This window comes from Orcinus orca, chromosome 18 (assembly GCF_937001465.1).
Source record: "Orcinus orca chromosome 18, mOrcOrc1.1, whole genome shotgun sequence".
NCBI classification, from domain to species: Eukaryota; Metazoa; Chordata; class Mammalia; order Artiodactyla; family Delphinidae; genus Orcinus; species Orcinus orca.
Window position 1 is genome coordinate 56350153 of NC_064576.1, and position 7416 is coordinate 56357568.

Consider the following 7416-nt stretch of genomic DNA (forward strand, 5'->3'; position numbering starts at 1 on the left):
GGGTGGGTGACCTTTTCATTGAAGGTAACAGATATAATTAAACAGCCTCTTGCAGAGGGATGTTGAAACCGAAATTCTCTAGGCCTGACTCATGGCTGTTCCAACCTGGTTCCTGGCCACGCCCAACCTGGTGGGGAGAGCAGGTTGCCTCTCATAACAAATTCTGGGAAATCCCTGCCTCAGGCCTGCCTTGGAAACTGCTGCCAGTGTTTTCCTTTGTCACTTATTGTTTGCATGTTGGGCCAGCGAAGCCTGCAAGCAGGTACTTGAACTGGATGGAAAGAAAGCTGTAGGGATCAAATACTACCCTCGACCCCAGGGGCAGGTCAGAGGCCTAAAAAAAAAAAAGGTGGCTGCAGCGCTCTCTAAAGCTGTCATTATGGTCTTGCTGGAACCCCTGGAATCTTGTTTCTTTCCTGTTTCAAATTTCTGGAGGTACACCACCCAGGACAGCTATTAAGGGCCATAATGTCACAGTGAGGTGGGCCAGCCTTATGTTTCATTAGGACTGCACCATCTTCAATATCATAAAGTCCACAGCAAGTTTGGCTTTGCAAATGCCTTTTATACGTAGATATCTTCAGAGTCCCTGCTTTGGGGAGCCCCTGCCCCTACATCTCCCTATTCCCAGGTTTCCCCGGTGAAACGAGAGACTAAAAGATGATCAAGTTAATGACTCAGCTTAATTCAGACCCAATGTTTCTCTTAAGTCTAAACTCCTTTGAATCTGATGGGAGAGGAGAAGGAAGTGAAATGGGATAGTCTAAATAATTTGTAGTCAAAGGCAAGATTTATGTGGGGAATTACTACACAGAGCTTGGTTTTGAATGTCTTTGAATCCTGGGAGCTAAATTCTCCCCCGACTGCACACATGTGTCTCACATCGCTGTGTGGGCACCCGGCCTCCCAGGGTGCAGGGAAACCAAGCATACAAGGTCCCATGGGATGGGGGCCTTGGCCCTGAGAGCCAGAGGAGGGTGAGACTGTTGGCATACAAGGGAACTAGCACCTGGCTCTTCACCATCAAAAGAAAGACTTCGTGATGGCGGGGGAAGAAGCAAAATGAGAGGAAGCAGAACAGGGACCACAGATTCTGATAACACCTCCAGAGAGGTCAGGCCTGGGGGACTCCAGGGTGGGCCTCAGACCCTTGTGTCTTGTCTGGCCCCTCCCTTTGCCAAACAGGCAGCCTGTAGAGTGGGACCATTTGGGGAGCCACAAGTAAGAATTAGATAACTACTTAGGTCCAGCCCTGCTAAAATTAATTCTGAGAAGTTCAAAGATGGGAGCAAGAGAAAATTGAAATTCTAGCGTCCTTTGCCACACACACATACATACCACACACACGCAAAGAGGCAAATACACACACACACAGACTGCTTTATGAAGCCAGGGGCAAACTGAATTCATGGAACACACCGGTAACAGTACCTGCCACATAGGAGATGCTATAGAAGTGCTGTTTGATTCCCTACTTTAACTATAAACACTTATTATTACTGCATCTTGACTTTGTTTTCGAAGAGCTGATTTGAACATTAAAAAGTAGCTAAGAAAATCACAGTCATATTCTTGTTTTTCTCAGTTACCACACCTGAGTAGGCAAAGCAATGAGCTAAAGGAGACCACCATGTACCTGAGGTTAGACCCTGGTGGGCGGGGCGGGGGTGTGGTCTGCGGGGAGGGTAGCTGCAGACAGGGCAGTGGGAGGCATGCCGAAGACAGGAACAAGCCTGGTTGACTGCTCCTATCCGAGGATTGCTGTTTGACTGATTCTCCACTGAAGGGGAAAGAGCCAGAGAGATCTGAGACCCAGATCTGCACCACTCACCTGTGAACTACCTCACTGTGAAAATTACTGAGTACCTCCAAGCCACTCTTTCCTGTTTACAAATGGATATGATGTAACCGCCTCCCGGGAAGAAAGAGAAGGCTAAGTGACTATGTGCTGGTCAGCTGGCTTCTGCTTCTCACAATATTGGAAGTGTTCCATTAACTGGAGTTTCTAAGGAAGCAAAAGAGATTAGGAAAGAAAGCCAAATCCATACCGTGGAATGACATCCTACCGATCTACTCACAGTTAACTTGAGCATAAATGAACACATATATAATCAGTCACAATTAAGATTCATACCTAACTAGAGACTAGATGGTCCTGCTGGCCTTTCTGACCCCTTCTCAGTGAGGGATCTCAGGAGAATTTTATCCAGGTGGACCTAACCCAGAGAAATACCTGCCCCGGTGCTTTCTCTGCCCTCGTCCTTTTAGGACCCTCTTCCATCTTCATCACATGGCTATTTTAGTCTCTTGTCCTTCCTCATGTGCCCCACCACTATCCAGCCCACACTCGTCTACCTGGAATCATCCCTTCCATCTAAGACAAGTTTCCAACTGCGGCCAATTCTTAATGCTTTTAGTTCAGAGATTAAGAATCATCACCTTCATCTCTATTACAATTGCTGGTCCCAAATCCATTTTCTCTCAGTAAAATGAGAATAATCTCATAGTGTTGTTAGAAAATACTTATTTTTACTCAGCAAATTCTTGCCACCTATATAGTAAAAATATTTTTAATGTTAGCTATCATCATCATCATCTTTATAATCCAATCGTGCTATTCTAAATTGGCCCCCAGAAGATGCCCTTCAAAATCACCTGCTGCAGGTTCTCTGTACATCAGAAGATGGGTCCTCTGAATCATCCTGGCTTTTGGCAGGGAGAAGACAACTTTCAAGTGAGGTTTACAAACAAACAAAACAAAACAAAAATGAATTCCCTGATGATGCAAAAGTCATTTATTTTACGACTACTTCCTCAGTCCCACTTGAAACCTGTCCAAGTGTAGTTTTGTTGTTTACTTATTCAGTGCTACTCAGGTAGGAGCGTTTAGGGAGTTAATTTACCTCCAAGGGGCCAGCTTGGCATCTTTATCCTACATTCCTGATGGAACCAACGCAATCTCATTTTAACATGTTAACATGCTGCTTCTCTTTGGAATTACTTAAGTGCTAAGTTTAGGCAGCACATAGAGGGCCAGATTCAGTTTGTCCTTGGAAATGGAAACTGGTGGAAATCAGCAGGGCTTCTGTGGATAGGGCATCCTCAGAGTTGGTTTGTAAATAAACTACTGCCGGGATTGTGATGTTTGCGATCAAATCCCAGACCTGATTGCAACAATGTAAAGAAAGGGACACCCCCTTCGGGTGTAATGTCACTGGCCTGGCATGAGGTGGTGGGAGTGACTCCATGCACAGGACAGAGCCTCTGTGCTCAGCAGGTAGGGGCTCCACCCACCAGAAAGAAGTGCATTAAGGACAAGGAGGACCGTTTCCCGGATTCTGCGTTAGTCTGGTCAAGTCTCCCCTGAGATTTTGCAGTTAGCTTTGTTTTGATTCTGCGCTCCCTGAGAAACCTTCTGACTTTAGTCACCCCAGGCACCTCAATACCCAAAGGGGTGCCCTGGTTCATGGAACTGAATTACTGGAATGGTAGCGCCTATCACTGTAGAGGCATACATGTGTTTTTGCAGCATAGAAATCCATGATCCATGAGTTCACCATGATTCAGTCCCTCCAGGTCTGGTGAGGTCCGGGTAGACTTGAAAAACAGAGGTCCTGTATCAGAACGCTGAGAAGCAGACTCTCAACGTTTTCTTAAATGCTGCTGTGCCTCAGTTTCCTCAGCTGTAAAGCAGGGGGAAATAACAGTACTTGCTATGGTTGCTGTGAGGCTTCGTGATGTAACAGATGTAAATGATATGCATGTATGTATATGAAATGACTTAACATATGGAAGTACTGAGAATGGTGCCTGCTAGTCAGGGTGTCCCCAGAAGACCTCCCCCACTTGGAGCACGCTGCTAAAGGCAGCCAGCTGACGCCTCTCTGTCATAGACTTTCTTACGTGGTCTTCAAAGTACTTGTCTCTTCCAGTCACTCCACTCAGAAAACTGGCAATTTCAAATAAAACGACACAGGCTCCATGGGTGTGTTACCTGTGTAGTTATACAGGAGGGCCTGTGCTTGACTGTTACCATCGTGAAGTTCTTAATAATTTTTCAGAACGGGACTTCACATTTTAATTTTGCACCGGGCCCTGCAAATTACATAGCTGATCTTAGCTCCAGGTGACCGAGGACGAGCCAAGTGGCCTGTGTGAGCCTCTTCCCTTTCAAGTAACCTTATCCTCGTCCTGTGGATGTTACGGAGATGATAGTGAGCGAGGTAGGATGAATACAGACACAGACCCAGCCTTGACAGTGAGCAGGGTGGTCACTGTCAGAGAGGTCAAGTGTGTAGTGACGTGTCAAGTCAAGTGTGTAGTGACGTGTCCAGGCTACAGGCAATGGGTCCTCTCTTGGGGGGTCTCAGGAGGCTCAAGGAGAACTAAAAGAGACTCTGGGAGTGCATCCCACCCCCATCACCACCCCCCCCCCAAAATAACAAATGCACTTCGTAATTCATTGTGAGATGACTTGAGTTACTCAGAGAGACAGAGGAATCAACCTGGCTTTCAGCACAGAGGGTACCCCCAGAGCAGCTGGCCACTGCTGGGAAAGTGGGGACATGATCATTTTGGGGGGGGCCTCCCAATGGAGACTACTAAGGCGGGGTGGGGTGGGGGGGTGATGTCGTGTCAACCACAGGAAGCCCAGGGATACCCCCCAGTGAACCAGGAGCCGGCTGAGTGTCCCTACAAGATTCTCCCAGGAACTGCCTACTTGGGTGGGATTTTCACTAAATTCAGTAATGGGAGTTAGAGGCAGAGTCTTTTAAGGCAGTATTGGAAACCGTCCCTCCTCTGAGTTTCTAAGATGGAGCGGTTCAAGGAAAAATGGAGTCTGCAAATAGTCCCATTTTTCTCATACTTGTGGAATCTGTTCATGCAGTGAGTCTGACTTGGACACTGGAGGACAGGACCTGGTAGCCATGAAATCACTTCTCCATTCCCAGGTTAGTTCCTATCGTCTTCTGGTTTCCCTACCCGTGGCTCTGAAGGGCCGTGTGATTTACCAACAGTCACCAGCAGCACAGATGGGTGGACAAGCTTTCTGAAATGCTGCCTCAAATCCCCTTGCAGAGAAATCCATCTAAATGTTCCCGTGCTCAATAAGTTCTTTGAACACTGTGGCTCACTTCGTTCTGATTTTAGAATCTAGAAATGCAGCGCAAGACATTTCTAAGCTGGGAATCTTCCATCCTGGGGCAGGAGAGCAGCAGCTGCCCCAGAGAAAATAATTTTCAAGACTGCAGAGAAAACAATGGCTGGAAATATGTTTGTTTATTGCCAACTCTTCCCATAGCCACCTTACATAAGAGCTCGTGCTGAGACAGGCTGTCCTGCCCAGACTCAGGATCAGGAATTATGCTCCTTGGGACGATGACAGAAACAACGTGGGAACCACAGGGCTACGGCCAGTGACGCAGTCCAGGAAGGGAAAACTGAGTGGTACGTGGCGATTAGTCTACTCACAATGCCGGGATGGTTTCCTTGGGTGTTTTCAAGCTTGCGGGTGGTGGCACAGTCTGCAGGAGGGGAAAGGCTCTGTGAGCAAGATATGGCCAAAGAATAGTTCCTCGTTTTCCCATTTTTGAAGATAAAACAATGGACAGAACAGTGTGTGAGCTGAAGGGCAGAGTCAAAAGTTCAGGTGTCTTCTGACCTATCAGACCCATTCGGACTTTCTGAAAGCTACATAAATAAACACTGCTTCCAAATCTGGGAGCACTTGAGAAGTTTGGACAACACTGTGTACATTTTGTTCAACTGTTTACTGCAAAAAAAAAGTATATATAAAAAATATATATAAAGCCATTCTTGACAAAGTAAACATGGAAAACCAACTCTGCCAGAAAAAAAAAAATGCAAAAGCCTTAGATTATGTTTCAGAGTCCAAAGGGACAAATTGCCCTCCCCCACAGTGATACTGAAAAGCAGATGTGAGGGCCAAGTTGCAGACCTATAATCAAGCCTGAGAAGTGGTCATGAGGCAGTCTAAACTATCCTCAATAGCCTCCCTCTGAGGGAGACGCCACAGCCTCTTTGTATAGACGGTTACAGGCTTTAAATATATATCCAAAAAAATTTTTTTCCATATGTTTTAACTTAATGTGTAGTTTAACATGGGCCCTTTCATCCTTGTTCCTTCCTTAATAGCCTTCATGAGTAATTGTCCACTTTGCTGCCTGCCATTCCTACCTGAGTGTGCATTTTTCTTCTACCAGACACACCTAATTCTTAGCGTCTGTCATCACGAATAAGGTTTCTGCTTGGTGCTTTGGAATGACAAGTTGAAACGAGCACAGACCAACACTCATAGGAGATATTCAGTCAGCATCTTGTTGGTGGAGTCATGTTTCTTTCTCCTTTACTGCTAGACTTTTCTCTTGCTTCCCTCCCCTTTCCCTTGGGCTTAACAGTGAATCTACTGGGTACTCTCTAAAGCTCTGATTTACACCAAACAAATAGTACCATTTCCATAAAGTAGAAAAATACTCCCTTTGGGAACCCAAGGTTGGCTTGAATCTATGTGAGTTTAGGGCTATGATTTATTTTAAGCAAGTGTAGGTCCAAAAGGACCAAAGGGTGAGGGACCCCATGAATCACTCATGGATTCCATCTCACTGGCTTCACACAAGAGCCTTTATTTCTCACCTGCATGATTTTCCACTCTTTCTTTCTACTCGTTCTTCCCCAAACCCTCATGGACAGGTTGGACTCTGAGACGAATCATTTCTGATCTTTAGTTTACTTTTCAGAGTCTCTAAAAAACAGGAAAACTGGGAAAAGTCCCAAATGATTTAGGACTCATGGGTTACAGATGGAAGAAACACATCTTGAGCCAGTTTAAGCCTAAAAGAGAAATTTATTTGTTCATATAACCAAACCATAAAAAAGGATTGTTGGATTGAGGGACCTGAAAACACCCTGAGGATACTCACTCTCTCTTCTTTTCACTCCTGGATGATGCCATTTTCCCAGATGAGCTTCTCTAGGAGGTGGGGATGTGGCCATGGGCAAATCTCACCTCCTCACAGCTCAGGATCTGAGCAGATGGGCATTTCCTCCCCCTCCTCCCATGGATTAGAAAACAATCCCCGAGTGATGATGCTGATTGGTCCAGCCATAATGACTAAGCAAGTGAGGTATGTGATTGGCTCTCCTGGGTCATGTGTCCCATGTGACCAGGAGACAGGGTCTGTTACCAAAAGAGGTGGGGGAAGGGTGCTAGGCAGCTTAAACAACAGCCACTACAGCATATGAGGACAAGAGAGCTCTGTGAAACCAAATCCACCGGCAGATGACTCCTCCCTGGGCTCTTTCTCCCTTCCTCACAGTCCCATCAGTGAAGGTTAAATACTACATGTGGTCTAGGGAGGTGTCAGACTCTCCATGTGAAGATAGAACAACAGTCAA

The 7416-nt window shown here is 46.1% G+C and overlaps 1 long non-coding RNA gene across 2 annotated transcripts; it reads right to left on the reverse strand.

Annotated features, from left to right (window-relative positions):
* Nucleotides 1-5261: 5261 nt before the first annotated feature.
* On the reverse strand, nucleotides 5262-7091 carry LOC117203094 (uncharacterized). 2 transcript variants are annotated; one of them, XR_004485703.2, is made up of 3 exons: nucleotides 6942-7091; nucleotides 6655-6852; nucleotides 5262-5525 (listed from the first exon to the last, which is right to left on the reverse strand). It is a non-coding gene; the product is annotated as an uncharacterized LOC117203094 (long non-coding RNA). The 2 variants fall into 2 exon arrangements; XR_004485702.2 differs by having other exon boundaries at nucleotides 6655-6779; nucleotides 6942-7077.
* Nucleotides 7092-7416: the final 325 nt, after the last annotated feature.